This window comes from Takifugu rubripes, chromosome 2 (genome assembly GCF_901000725.2).
Source record: "Takifugu rubripes chromosome 2, fTakRub1.2, whole genome shotgun sequence".
Taxonomy (NCBI): domain Eukaryota; kingdom Metazoa; phylum Chordata; class Actinopteri; order Tetraodontiformes; family Tetraodontidae; genus Takifugu; species Takifugu rubripes.
The window spans coordinates 6,957,974-6,973,080 of NC_042286.1; the positions used below are offsets into that span (position 1 = coordinate 6,957,974).

The 15,107-nt window shown below is 46.8% G+C and overlaps 1 long non-coding RNA gene across 2 annotated transcripts; it reads left to right on the forward strand.

Annotated features, from left to right (window-relative positions):
• The first annotated feature begins 363 nt into the window (after positions 1–363).
• On the forward strand, positions 364–4,095 carry LOC115247864 (uncharacterized). 2 transcript variants are annotated; one of them, XR_003886925.1, is made up of 3 exons: positions 364–435; positions 2,988–3,143; positions 3,902–4,095. It is a non-coding gene; the product is annotated as an uncharacterized lncRNA (long non-coding RNA). The 2 variants fall into 2 exon arrangements; XR_003886927.1 differs by lacking the exon at positions 364–435 and adding an exon at positions 479–610.
• Positions 4,096–15,107: the final 11,012 nt, after the last annotated feature.

A 15,107-nucleotide genomic window follows, 5' to 3' on the forward strand; every position in this document is an offset into this window, starting at 1 on the left:
ATCAAATAAGCGCGAGGATGCGCGTCATCTCGTGGAGATGACTGTAATATGATGTAGAAGATGTAAAAATGATTAATTCCAGATTCCTCACATCTGTGATAGGTGTTTGCTACACCACCTCCGCCTGCCTTTTCGTCTCTGTTCTAGTTATCTATAGAACAGAGGCGGAGGTCTGTCAGACATTATGGAAAATAAAAGCAGGCAGACCTCTGGCTGTCAAGTCCTTTGATATTTACTTTGATCATCTACCCTCTGGACTTTGTTTGATTAGCTCACAGCTCGCTAGTCGCTCTGCTCTAGCTTGAAATTAAACCGTTGTTTGCCTTTTTAAAAGTGACAGGACAGCGTTAATGCCCTTTTCCGAGCGGGTTTATCCTCTTTTGGCCAGGCTCCTGTCAAATTATCGAGCAGCTGATGACCATAGAGCCTTCTGAGGTGTCCACCAAGTAATGTGTAATTAGCTGTCTTTCAGCCGCGCCAGGAAGTAATTAGTTACAGGGTATGACAGAGGGAGCTAACCTGCAGCTAACTCAAAGCGTCTCCACCTGGGATCCCAAAGTGCCACTGGAAAGACAGGAGATGGGAGACAGAGGAGGGTAAAGAGATGGAGGTGGGTGCAGGCATGCAGGGCACAGCTCAAGATGGTGTTTAAAGAGCTCCAGGGGGTCTCTCCCCTTTACTGTCTGGCTTAACGAGCTTTTTATGTTCCTGTGTACTTTAAGCGCTGCGCCTTGGCGGCCGAATGCCTCCTCCGTGGCCTCCTGATGGAACCCTTCTTTTTATGCAGTTATTCACCGCTGCATGTAAATTTAATTAAGAACATCTGGTTAGCGAGGAGGGCTAATTAGCAGATAGAGGCTGGAACATCAGGTCGGAGGCCCTCTCCTCACATCTGCCCCCGTGACTCCACGCTCTCCCCTCTAACCCTCCTCACTTCCCAGGCACAGATCCCGCTGCTCGTCGGTGTCTCGGTTAAACCTTTTAGCGAAATTACGTGGCCATGTGAAGGCTGGAACAATTGGAAGAGAAAGCAAAGCTTCTGAAAATGCTAAAATTAGACAAAAGGAGAATTCTGAAGATGTTGTGCGAAGAAGGGGCTTTAAAAAAAACACTTTCGGAAACTCGGAAAGAGGGAAATTCGCTCTCAAGGATTCTGTGTGAAAACTGCTGGGAGCCAGACGGGTCTCCCAAAACATGTTTCCCACCAGATTCATCCATAATGAGGGAGTCTGTGGATGGGAGAGACATCCCAGAAGACCTTCCATAGGAGTCTGAATCCCAGATGGCGCCATGCTTTGGATTGTGGGAAAGAGTTGATCGTTAATGCCTAGCATGCGCACATGCTAACATAGCTAACATGCACAGCTTTGCCTGTGTAGGGACAACGGAGAATAGCTTCAACATGTTCACTGATAAAACTAAGTCTTAGGGACCTTAGCAGTGGACAACGAGTTGCGTCCTACCTTGAAGGGGGACACGTGGCGTCTAATTGTGGCGTAATGGAGGTCAGTGCTTACACAGTGTCTGTGCTGTCAGCGGCGTCGGTCCGTGCGAGTAAATGCCTGCTGTCTGTTCAGAAGATGAAGAGTGATGGTGGGAGGAGATAAAACCGAAGACAACACGGAGGACCTCCAAGGCCTTGTTTTATTTAGTCCCGTGGTCACGGGGGGGCGGTGAGTGACAGTAGAGGTGACTCGCCTGTCTGCTTGGCTGATTGTTGCAGCGACAGGCTCTTCCTCTCTCTGTCCAGCCCTCCGTTCCATCCTTCACCTCTACCATCTCGCTGCTTTTCTTTAGAGATGCAGCGCTCACATTTTACCGCCATTTTTGTTTCACGTTCTTGAGCGCAGAGTCGAAGTTGGCGTTTGAGTTTTTTTGAAATAACGGCCTTTTTGCAGGTTGAGCTTCTTATAACTTAAATCGGTAAAAGTGTTTTTGAGCAGGAAACTTGTTTGGAGTGCACGAACCTATCAACTGAACGCTGAATTAGCAGAGCGCTTTATTAGCTTGAAAGAAAGAAAGGAAATGGTGTAACATTAAGTCCCTTTCTTCTTAAGAACACAACGCAAGACTCAGAAAAGGAGGCAACATGGAGGTGGGGGGCATAAACAAGTTGGGTCTGGCTGAGTGAGCAAACTAATTAACTCGAAAAACTATAAAAATGTAAATTGCAATTTGCTACTGAGGGCATCTAATTAAAGCGACTGGAATGTTAACGACCAAATTGAATTCGCCGCGCAAGTGTGGGGGCGAAAAAAATATATGATTTCGCCACATTGTCAGGTATCGATCGCCTACAGTGGCGTTCGTCACAGCCGAGAGGGGTGGAGACGGTGGTGTGTGTGTGTGTGTGTGTGTGTGTGTGTGTGTGTGTGTGTGTGGGGGGGGGGGGGGTAGAAAAGAGAGGAATCTGGCAAAGAGACGGCTGAGATGAAAGTGCTCCCGCAAAAGCAAAAGCAGTTTGGCAGAGACAACAAACCCCGATGCCCAGCGGAGACGGAGAATGTAATCAGAGCCAATGGCCCTCCTAATACTCCACAGGTGCTCCACGATGGTTGGAAGCATTATGTGAAATGAGGACTGGGACCTGCTACAAATCCTCATAAGATGTGCAAAATCTCCCAGCGCCTTTGCGGGCCTGGAGTTAATTGTGTTAGCTTAATTGGTGCGGCTTTCAGAAGACACTTTGGTGCAACTGTTGTGCATGCGAAATTGTGGCGGTTTATCTCATTATGTCGTGTCTTCTGGGCACGCGTTGCAGTGCGTAGCGGCGCGCGGGCGCGCGCGAGCCGCGGCGCGCAGGTAAATAAAACAACGTTAGCACTCGTGCATCATTGTTTAAGAGACAAGCGGCAGTTTTTCCTCCAAAGAAAAAGAAAAGCGTCTCCTGAAGGGGAGGTCGCCGGCGACACGCTTTATTTTCCCGCTCGTTTTGTTTTTATTTCACGGCTGCGCGGCGCTGAATATTTAAGTTGTCATTGCTCCAGATGGGGGTAGGAAGGCGGAGGACGGGATGCTTTTTATTGAGGCAATAAACAATAATCACTCACTGGCCTAACAAATCGAGCAGGCCGCCGGCACACTCCTGTTCCCCAATGATGCCGACGCGCGAAGCTCCTGAATAGGATTTTGCCGCATAAAAGGTGAGTTTTGAATAAATTCACGCCTTATCTGCGTTACCTCTCACGCGTCCTTCCCGTGACTCTCCAGACGTGTCTTCAGCAGCTTTAGAGTCCTTTCTTTAACGCGTTACGTTCCCAAAAGTAAACATTGTTCCATTCTGAGCTGAGAAGCGTGAAAGGGCGCTTACAAGCTGCTGTAAATGCCCCCCCCCCCAAATCCCTGTCTCTACCCCCCTCCCGGTCGACGGCTGCAGTCTGCGAGACCTGTAAAAGTTTTACACACACACACGCCGGAGGAACGGTCTGTCTGCTGCTGGGATGAGTTACAGGCTGCTGTAAATAAGCCCGGACACGACGATAAAGGGAGTGAATCAGGGAGACGGCCCCAATAACGCACAAACAGGGATGAGGAGCCTGAAAGACGAGCTAGCATGAATAAAAAGGGGAGCGCGGACGTGCAGCATGAAGCCACTTAAACAGCAATAATGTCTGACTTCACACATGTGCATGCAGCACATGCGTGCAGGAGGATAAAATGCTAAAAGCTAACTCACAATGAGGACGTATCAGCGTAGCAGTGACATTTAGTATCGGTTGGCTGCGCACGCAGCACATTTAAAAGTCCGTTATTTCTGTAGTCCGGACACGCTCTGGTGCGTAAACTGATCACCGCTATAGCTACTGCTAATGTTCATTGCGCTATTACCAGTCTTTTTCTTTAGCTTTGTGTCTCGCTGTTCGTCTCTCTCTGCATTGATCTGCAGCCGTTTGCTCCATAGGTGCACGCTGACCCCTGACCTCACTGACTCGTCTCCAGGACAACAAACCATGACTGATGCGTTTGAACGTACAGTATGCTGTGTCCTTTCGTCAGCCAGCCACGAGCAGGGGTGGCCCCCACTTTAGCCTGGACCAGCTCATGCTGTTCCCTGCTCTGGAATTTTTAAATAAAATGGAATTAAAATTACCTGTATGGTCCAAAAGCAAACCACGCCCACTTGTTCTTTACATTTAACTCATGAAGTTTGCTTTGTCCAGGTGTTGTGGTGGTTGGTGCCACACGGTGGATGTTATTAATGTGATATAAATGAAATTTTGACAGAAAACCAAAAAAAAAAGAAAAAATGCTGCTGGTTGTCGCGATGCCTTGAAACCAGCCGATAGGAAAAGGGTCGATTTTCATGCCCGTGTAGGTACATGTTAGCAAAGTCTCTCATAATTGCATGAAAAGGTCTACAGATGTATCGTCAACATCGATATCAATAATCAATAGTGTGCAGCAGACGGAATACGTGTTGCTATTTGACGTCGTTACTAAGCAGCCATTTCTACAAAAAATTCAATGTGATCATAATAGAGGCCGTCAAGTGTTTGTTGTTGTGTTATTATAGATGATTCATGTGTGCACACACACAGTTACGCATATTGATCAGAAAGGAAGCACCGGGGGAGCGAACCCCGGCACCCCCCCCATGCATTTACGAGCTGTGAGCAGCGGCTAACGATGGCCCCGGTGTCATTTAGCATCAAACAAAGACATTCGGATATTCCCCCGGTGCGAGACGCAGCGCCCGGGGCCGTTCTCCTCCCCGCTCTGCATATTCGGCGCCTAAAGAAAAAAACATCATTTGTTGCGACAAACAATCTATTAATAAGAAATCAATACGAGGCTCCCAGAAGAGTTTCTTTCAAAACGTTAACGAGTTTTCGGACGCCTATAGGTGAAACGGTGCCGACGTTTATAAAGTTTGGCAGATGTGTTCATCAACGAGGCGTATTTGTGGGGGCAGGCTGGGTTTACTGGAGGTCAAAGCCATTAAACATCATATTTACTGTTGTCCATACACTGCATCGTTATAATTTATATTTATGGGCTTGATGAGATGTGTTAAATATATTCTGTGGACGCATCCAGAGTCTGTGTTCCATTTGCCTGCCTCATTTCCTCCGTCCTGACCTGCAGGTGCCGGAGGAACCGAAGGAGAAATAAACGCATTTTCCCCCCTCGTCTCCCCCCCCCCGCCTCTGTCGGGGTTTTTTTGTAACGTGACATTTTCGGAAGTCACATGTTTTCACAATAAATTAAGCTAATTTGTGCTCATTTACTCAGGACGATTAGTCAGTTTCAAACCCTGTTTTACAGAAATCAAACAGGGTTTGGGGTGTCCACAGAGGTGGGGAACCAGCCCCAATCTCAGCCCCAAGCGTGTAGCCTGGTCCTGGTCTAAAAACATGCCACATAAATCCCATCAGAAAGTGAAAGTTGTTGGTTTGGAAACCATCCGGTTTACATAGTAACGTGTTAAATACCACCCGTGTTGGCTGTCGACCCTGTTTCTAGGACACACGTAGACAGGACAGGTTGGGTCAGGGACCACGGGGATGTTGGACATTGCTGATTGGGTTCAGGATAACAGAATTAATCAAACCTCTACCTCAGATTCATTGTCTCTTTTCTATTTTTCCTCGCCAGAAGAATACGGATTATCCCATAAATCGCTCGCTTTGATTTTTAATCTAATTTTCCCATCATCCCCTTCAGTCCAGTCCACTTCCTCTTGTCTCTGTTGTCCTCTGTTAAGAGTAGTTTGTTCCAGGTGTAGCAAACACACACACACACACACACACACACACACACACACACCTCCAATGCAGCCAATCAGCTTCAGACCCAGATCTTTGTACTGTGTTGGATTAATCCTCATGGAGGATCCATGTGTTGGCGTCATGGTGGATCTTTACCCCGCTCTTCCTCGCCCTCCCTGTCCCTCCTCTTCCTCCCTCCTCGTAGGACCAGAGAGAGCCTCGGTACAGAAGGACACAATGAGGTGGCAGCTCCGCTTGGCTGGCCAGGCATAGCCAGAACAGGAAGAGCGATTACCTCCCACAGGGTGTGTGTCTCCCTCCCTCGCTGTCTTTCCCTCCCTCCTTTTGTTATTGGGCTTCATCCCCCTTTTTACCAATAGGGTCATGGGTGCCATCCTCCTCTAAACCTCAGGCTTTAAACATGGGTCTTTAGTGAGGTCGGGGTGAGGGTAAATAAGACAAAAAGCACCATAAAATGGTGATGCTGCACAGGGAAAACTGAGCACTCTCTTCTCGCCGCCATCTAAATTCCACCCCGCAAAAGTTGAAGGAACAGCTGGTCGAGGTGGAGAGGAAGTATAAAGACGTGCACATGGATGACAACTGGAGGCAAAATGGTAGGCTAAACATTGGACAGAAGATCAGAGAAGATTTGCAAAGACCAAACAGCTGTAGAACGATGCCCTTGGAGGGCCTTAGGAGGGCCCTGGAGGGCCTTAGGAGGGCCCTTGGAGGGCCTTAGGAGGGCCCTTGGAGCGCTTTAGGAGGGCCTTAGGAGGGCCCTTGGAGGGCCCTGGAGGGCCTTAGGAGGGCCCTTGGAGGGCCCTGGAGGGCCTTAGGAGGGCCCTTGGAGCGCTTTAGGAGGGCCTTAGGAGGGCCCTTGGAGGGCCCTGGAGGGCCTTAGGAGGGCCCTTGGAGCGCTTTAGGAGGGCCTTAGGAGGGCCCTTGGAGGGCCCTGGAGGGCCTTAGGAGGGCCCTTGGAGCGCTTTAGGAGGGCCTTAGGAGGGCCCTTGGAGGGCCCTGGAGGGCCCTTGGAGGGCCTTTGGAAAGCCTTAGGAGGTCCCTTGGAGGGCCTTAGGAGAGCTTCCCAGGAGTTCTGGCCTTCTGCCGTATGAAGTCTCCCAGTCTCAACAAAGCTTATTTTCTCGCCACCTTGAGAAAACATTAGTGGAGTCTTCTTCTTTTGGAGTAATTAACAGCCTAAACTCTACCTCACTAGCCCACGCGCTTTACGTGATGAGCGTTTCAGGAACAAACAGCTGCTCAGTGATGCGCCAGCGGGAACCATTGTGTCACCGCTTGAAGCCTGATCTCTGCTATTTGACGAGCCAGAGACTTCGGGATGTTGCGGTCGCCAAATCTACGAGTTTGCCTGCAGATTACAGGTTCTCAGATGCACAGACGAAGCCCACAGAGAGGTACAATTACGCATTAATACGGCCAATAAAGCATCTCTAATGTTATTTGCATGTGCCGCAGTTGCTCAGAGGAGGACTTTAGCCGCACGCCACCGCACAAACCCACTCGTGTGCCAGGTTGTCTGTTGCACTGCACAGCCTCAGGTTTCTGATGCTAAACATTCCCACAATGGATGATCTGTTTGCTACCTTTTTATTGTTTGTGTGACCCCCCCCCCCCCATCAAAGACCCCTGAGGGCTGAACATGCGTCGCACTCTCTGCTGCTAGGGTTTTAATTGACATCAATCATTTCATATAATCTGACCAACCGACAGACCGACCGACAGACAGACAGCCAGACAGACAGACAGCCAGACGACCGACCGACCGACCGACCGACAGACAGACAGACAGACAGACAGACAGACAGACAGACAGACAGACAGACATACATACAGCCAGACGACCGACCGACCGACCGACCGACAGACAGACTGACAGACCGACCGACCGACCGACCGACCGACAGACAGACAGACCGACCGACAGACAGACAGACAGACAGACCGACAGACCGACCGACAGCCAGCCAGACCGACCGACCGACAGACAGACAGACAGACAGACAGACAGACAGACAGACAGACAGACAGACAGACAGACAGACAGACAGGGTGTATATCCAGAGCAGAGAGGGGTATTCTGTGAGGATTGATAGACTCCATATTGTGAGCTAATGATCTCCCTAGGGCACGGGGTGGGGGGGTGGGGGGGGCAAAACCAGCTAGCATGACACCGTCACACTCCCTGCCGCGTCGCCACCTTCATCTCTCAGTCTTTCCTTCTCTCTCGCCCCCCCGTCTCCCTCCCAACCTCTCCTTTTGTCTTTTCCTCGGGGAAACGCATCGATTCACCTTTGTTTGTACTGTCGCCCACACACATCCAGCTGTCACGGCGAGGAGCCAGAGAGCTCACCCGACTGATGGAAGCGATTTTGAGTAATAGCTACCGCCGTCCTCATTCCCCCACTCCCCACCCTGCCAAAAAAAATGAACACCATCTATTCTGAGTCAGTTCATTCTGAATGAAGGGAAAAAAAATGTGCGGAGGTGTTTAAAAGTTACCGGAAGGCTGGTGAGAGATGCCATCATTTACAGATGTGGCAAAATGAAAGAGCTCTTTTGAAGCCGGTTCTTAGCACTCAGTCTCAAGCACAATAAAACGTGGTTGTGTGCTGACGGAAGAGCACAATCACCTCATAGGATCAGATTCTCCTTGTTATGCCAGGCTGCCAGCACTTCTAGACAAACACAAATGAGGAGAGACGAGTCGACGCCCGCCGTTTGATGTCGCGGGTGCTGAAGGTAGAGTTTTAGCACAGGTCTCTTAGTAAATTGGCCCTGCAGGTTTTTAGAACTGTGCACTTTCCTGACAAAGTCAGATAAATGTGCCACGCAGGAAAGGAAGGATCGTAGACACAGATGAGAACAGGACCCTCACCTTTAACAATTAAGACATTCACATAGGGACCTGCTAGTTGGTGTCTCATTTTTCTGTCTCTTGAAGTCTGTCCCAGATTCTAGGATGGAAATTTCTAAATTTGCAACTAACACTTCAAATGATTCAGCTTGGTGGGAGACTGAAAAGACAACCTTATTTTTCCTATATGGGTTTGTAATGTACTACTTGCTAAACTAAGTGTGTTGAACTATATATAGCGAGCAGCAGTGCCTGTTCATTACCAGTGTAGCTAAGCTATTTAGGTCTTTCTTGTTGTTATTCCTTTGTGTGTCACCTGAAGGAGGCAAATAATCAGAAAAAGGTGAGCTGATGGTGGAACCACATACAAATGATCCATGGAGGTTACCTTCCACAGCATTTGGGTTCATTTCCACTTCAGGAGACAGAGTTTTTTTTCTAGAATCTCAGTTCTTGCAGTCATCAGGTTGTTGTCTCGCATCATCTTAAGAGACTCAGAGAGGCAAACTGTGTGAGAACAGGCTCTGAGTCACATGGCATGTGGATAGTGGTTTCTTGGCTAATTGTCAATTGGCATTTTTAGCAGGCATTATTGAGAGACACCTATCAAAAGTACTGCATCAATCGGAGGGTTTGGAAACTGCGTTCTGTGTGGACGTCAGTGTTTTAAGAATATAAATGACATGATCTACAACCCCCCCCCACCTGCTCTTGAGGCAAACACACATTCCCTTTCGATCAATTTCCCCCATTAACACTATTGACTACACCGTAAGGATTTTTACTGTATATGTGTTTTACAATAATGACAGCTCCGTGTTTTCAGGGAGATTGGATGGCGTTATTGATCAGAATCATCATTCTATTTCCAACACCTGACCTGGATTGTGAGCAAACCATTAAATCTCCCTCCTTCCGAGGTGAAGTCACTGGATAAACAAATGAGACGTTTATGCTGTTAATATGGCCAATAGCGATCCTCCATGTCACTGCAGAGAATGTGCAGTCACGCATTCTGCATGCTAACATGCCTATTTATTTCTCTGCGCCGGCTTGCCTGTAATTTTTTTGCAGTGATTGAGGGCACAGTTCTCTCCTGTTCGTAACGTGCTGACAAAACTAAATGAAGTAATGGAAATGTCGGCAATCACCGCTGACAGGCTTCTTTTGGAGGCCTGCAAAGGCTAAGGGAACGAGTGGTGGTGGTGATTAGGTACAGAAAATGGCTTTCTGTTGTACTGCTAGTGTTTTAAATAACTGAGGACCTGCCCACATGTTGACATATTCACATGCATGCCAGATTAAGTGAAAAAGTTGGATTTGCATGAAAATTTTAGCAGTTTTTTATTTTAGCAAAATTTTTAGCAGAAAATTTTAGCACCGTCCTCCCCTCCAGCCACTTTTTATCACTCACTCCATCCCGCTGGGTCTGGTTATCCCTCAGGAACACTGCTTGTTTAATCTGAAACAGGAAGCGGTCCTCTAATCCCCCCCTAATACCCGCTGATCGGGGTAACGGAGACCAGCCACCGATTCAGCACAAAAAGCATCGTTTTTCGCTGCTCTTCCTCTTTACATGCTCTTCCTGACGTGTGATGTTTCTCTCTCTACCACTGAAACGAGGCAGAAGTCGCGACCTTTGAAGGTGGATGCTGCAGAAATGGAAATAACCCGTGATTCTAAAAGCTTCAGAAGTGATCGTTTTACCCATCAATTATTCAGCCAGGTGCTAAACAGAGGGACACATTAAGAGTCACGGCTACGATTACAATTCAATCATCCTTGGGGGAATTTGGATTGTGGCTCGCTGGAAGAATTATTGACGGGACAAATGACAGATACTCAAAACTGCCTTCATGCGCAGGCTTATCTCTGCACAATTCCGAGGATCTGATCCTAAAATTGTAAAGGAGAAGGGAAGACTGTCGAGTCTGTCAGTAGGAGGATGTGGATGATAGTGATGGAGGTGTCTCCCCCCGGCCCCAGGGCCTCAAAACAGCATTTGTAGTTCTGCCGGCTATGGAGAAAACACGGTGGGACAGGACAGGCTGACAGGAAGATGAATGCCCGGAGGAGCGGGAGAGGAGGAAGAGTGAGTCTCAAAACCAGAGAGTGACACACAAGAAGGCAAATCACCGACCTGGAGGAGAGGAGTGGGTGCATGTTCTGAGAAACACATGCACCATTTTAGAGAGCAGTTTGGAGTCCTGGGAGTCCAACCTGCCTGTTTCTTTGATTTGATTTGCATACCGAGTCTTGCAAAATCTTTATTTGAAAATAAAGATTCAATTTGTTATATTCTGTACAAACTCTCCCCTACCACAGTCACCCTCCCCTGCAACTTCATTAAGGTTGGCCCCCCTTTTGCCTTTGTCTTTTTCCTCAGAATTCTTCATGTCAAATGTTCAACAAGGTGTTGGAAACATTCCTCAGAGGTTTTGGTCCATATTGACATGGCTTCAGGCAGCTGCTGCACGTCTATGATGCGACCCTAAACCCTAGACCCTAAACCTTAAACCCTACACCCTAGACTCTAAACCCTAAACCTTAAACCCTACACCCTAGACTCTAAACCCTAGATCCTAGACCCTAAACCCTACACCCTAGACTCTAAACCCTAGATCCTACACCCTAGACTCTAAACCCTAGATCCTAGACCCTAAACCGTACACCTTAAACCCTAGATCCTACACCCTAAACCCTAGACCCTACACCCTAAACCCTACACCCTAAGCCCGACACTCTACACCCTAAACCCTACACCCTAAACCCTAGACCCTAAACCCTAAACTCTAGACCCTAAACCCTAAATCCTGGACCCTACACCCTACACCCTACACCCTAGACCCTAGATCCTACACCCTAAACCATAGGTGTCAAACTCTGGCCCGTGGGCCAAATTTGGCCTGTAATGTAATTATATTTGGACGGCGAAGCCATACCAATTGACTATTAGAGCTGGCCCGCCGGTATTATAGCTTAAAGCGCATGTGCTAATACTATAAATACCAGAATGTTCTGCTGGTGTTTTGGTGTGAAAATCCACACTCTACATCAGCTGGTGGTGGTAATGCACCAATTTGTGGCTTGCCAACCACCAAGAGAGAGGAAATATTCATAGGGACCTTATATGCTAATGCTAATTCTGGCAGTACCCCTCTGAAAAATGATTAAAGGAAAGGCAGAAAATAGGACCTTTCTGAACAGGTAGGAGGCAGAATATCTGTTTAGATATGTAAAAGACGGACCTGTCTGTCTTGTATGTGGAGCCAATGTGCATTACAAGGAGAACAACAACAGATGACACTATAAAAGACATTACATTTACATTACATTAACTTAAAATAGCAAAAGATTGCTGTTGAAATTTAAAAGAGAAACAATGAATGCCAGTGATGTGTTTTTTTATTTGAATTTTGATTTTGCATGTGTGCAATAATAAATTATATATTGTATTGTGTTAAGCTTTGCTTGTTCCATGTTCAGTTGTTGAGCAAAACTAGTTTGGGTCCATATCAAAAGGTTCCCTTTTATACCTGGAAGAAGATTTTTTTCAATAAATATCAATGTTGGCCCGTGACTTTGTCCCAGTTTTGAATTTTGGCCCACTGGGTATTTGAGTTTGACACCTCTGCCCTAAACCCTAGACCCTAGACCCTAGACCCTAAACCCTCGACCCTAGACCCTAGACCCTAGACCCTCGACCCTAGACCCTGATGTCCAGTTGTAGTGAGCCTGTGTGACCTGTAGCCTCACCTTCCTGTTTTTAGCTGCCAGGAGTGGCACCGCTGTGGTCTTCTGAGTGTTCAGAGATGCTATTCTTCATTCCTGGGTTGTACCGAGTGGTTGTTTGAGCTACAGTTGAGCTAGAGATGGTTGTGCATGAAGATCCCAGCAGATCAGCAGTTTCTAAACTACTCAGACAAGCCCGTCTGGCAGCAACAACAGGCCAAAGTCCCTTAAACCCCTTTAAAATCCTCTTTCTTCCCATCCTGTTGCTGGTTTGAACTTCAGCAGGTCGTCTCGACCACGTTTAGGTGTATAAAAGCATTTAGAGGCGGCCGTGGGATTGGCAAGCCCATTTATTTTATAAAGAGAGCAAATCATTCGTAATAAGTCATGAGATGTTTTAACAAATCACAAAGCAACAGCTGGAATTAACAGCAAAGCTCACCTGCAACGCTGCGGTGCTCTTTCGAGGTTCTGGTCCAAAGAAAGACGTTTTTCTCTTGTTAAAACTGAGAAAGAATCGGTCAACTTCTGCTCGTGTCACACAGGCGGGAACTGCAGAGGTTTGTTTTTAATTGCTTTGGCTGGGCAGTGCCCAGAGGTGAGCCCAGGAAAACACCAGTCGATCCAGCTGCCACAACTCACAGCAGAGGCCACAAAACTGCACTTTATTTTGTCATGTAGCATTTATTTAGGGTTGTAGTTTTTCTTTCTTGCCCTTTGGTTTCGTTGTATTATTCTCTCTCCTCCTGGAACAACAACAGTAATGTTAGATTAAATCGTAACAAGGAAAATAGCTCACAAACTGGGTGGCAAGTTGAGATTTTCTGTAAAACTTGATTATTATTATTGTTATTATTATTATTATTATTATTATTATTAGTAGTAGTAGTAGTAGTAGAAGTAGTAGTAGGAGTAGTAGTATAATTATTACTATTTTATAGCAAAATGTTGCTATTATGCTGCTTATAAAGACATGGTGCAGTGGACATATGATGTGTTTAAAGACAGTGAAGTTGGACAATACAGGGGAGGAATTTACGGCTTTTTATGAATGAAATATAGTGCTTTTAAAAAAAAAAAATACCAGGTTGTACATTATGCTTTTTAAAAATGCAGCACATGAAAGAAGCCGTGAAAGCCAAGTCTGACAGTAAAGCCAACTATGATTAATGTACAAAAGGAGAAGAAACCCCAGCGTGTCCATAAATGCTGTTTTCTTTTTTTACAATGTATCCTTTTTCTTAAACTGATCCAGGAGCAGACACCCGTTTCACTGTCTCCACGGCAACCGGAGAAAACCTCCTGCACATGTTAGGGACTGAATAGAGACAAAAAAAGATTCGCTTGAATCCAGCCTACAATCAGCTCCTTTCAGAGACTAATGACCTTTTCTGGTTCTGGAGGATTGCTTGGAAGCTGTTTTGCAGAGATCCTCAGTGCGTTTGCGCAGCCGTGCACTCAGATTTCATCCTGCTGTTGAATGGAGGGGTACCTTGTAATCTTATCTTGCAATATGTCCTTACGTGCAGATGTGCACATGCACTATCAGGCCTCCCCATGGTACGGGCAAAAGTTCAGTCTGTTCGCGATGAGCAGGAGGTAGTGGCTGGGCGCTCTAGTAGTCACCAGTGGGGTTGCTGAGGGTCAGTAATCCACGGCCCCATAATCCCAGAGATGTGGCAGTACACAAAGATGGCACTACCCAGCTGCAGGGTCAGGACGCCAGAGACCGGGGGTGTGCTTCCCCCCCGTTCTGACAAATACAGAGTGACATGTCGAAGTATGCCTGAGAACATTGTCTGCTTTACCCCCCATCTTCTTTCACAGGAAACACACACACAGACACACAGACACAGACACACAGACACAGACACACACAGACACACACACACACACATGCACGCATATGCACGCACAGATATTTCTATCTTTGTGGGGACATATAGGCACATCATAAATGGCCCAGCTCCCTACCCTAACCCTAACCATCCCAACTAAAGCCCTAACCGCAACCATAACCTTAGCCCAATGCTAACATCATCCTTGAAGCCATGTCTTAGCCCTCAAACAATACTTTGAAGTTGTGCTAAAATGGACCGACTTTGCAAAAATGCCGTCACTCGGATGAGTATATTGGTACTCAGTATGTAACAAATACACATGCACACACACAAATCCCTTTAGTTTTCTTAGACATTAAAGAAGTCAGAAACACAAATATGCACTTCTGCCCCCGAGGCTATAAAAGGTAGGTTCCTGTTCCAACACCGGGGGAACGTAACAGCCTGCTCCTGCTCCCCTGCTCTCAGTTTTCTCCTTCTCTTTCAGCTCACGCCACCTCTCCTTCCTGGTGCTTTCCAGTCATTTCACGTCATTCCACCTCTCCAACACCTCTCCCACCATCTAACAGGAGAGTGCATTTGCAGCACCAGTCAGATATCCTGTCATATATATATTTCAAACACTCTTTCAGGGAGAGTGAATTCACATTTGCAGATGGGAAAAAACTTCTCTTCAGAAGCAGGTTTTGACTCTTCAGTTGGATTTGTGTTTAATAACATGCACTTAGGGTCATTTTATTTCCATTTGTTTCTGTAATTACCCCCAAAGTCTGTCAATAAGCCATTTGCTTTGCATTTTCCTAGTTTTTTTTTATTGCTTATGATATTTCAAAAAGCACAAAATCAAGTGTAATTACTCCATCATGCATGCATGAAAATGGAATTATTAAATCCAATTTACTAGAATGAATTATGTGTGATGTGTTTCTGACATGTGGATGCACCCGA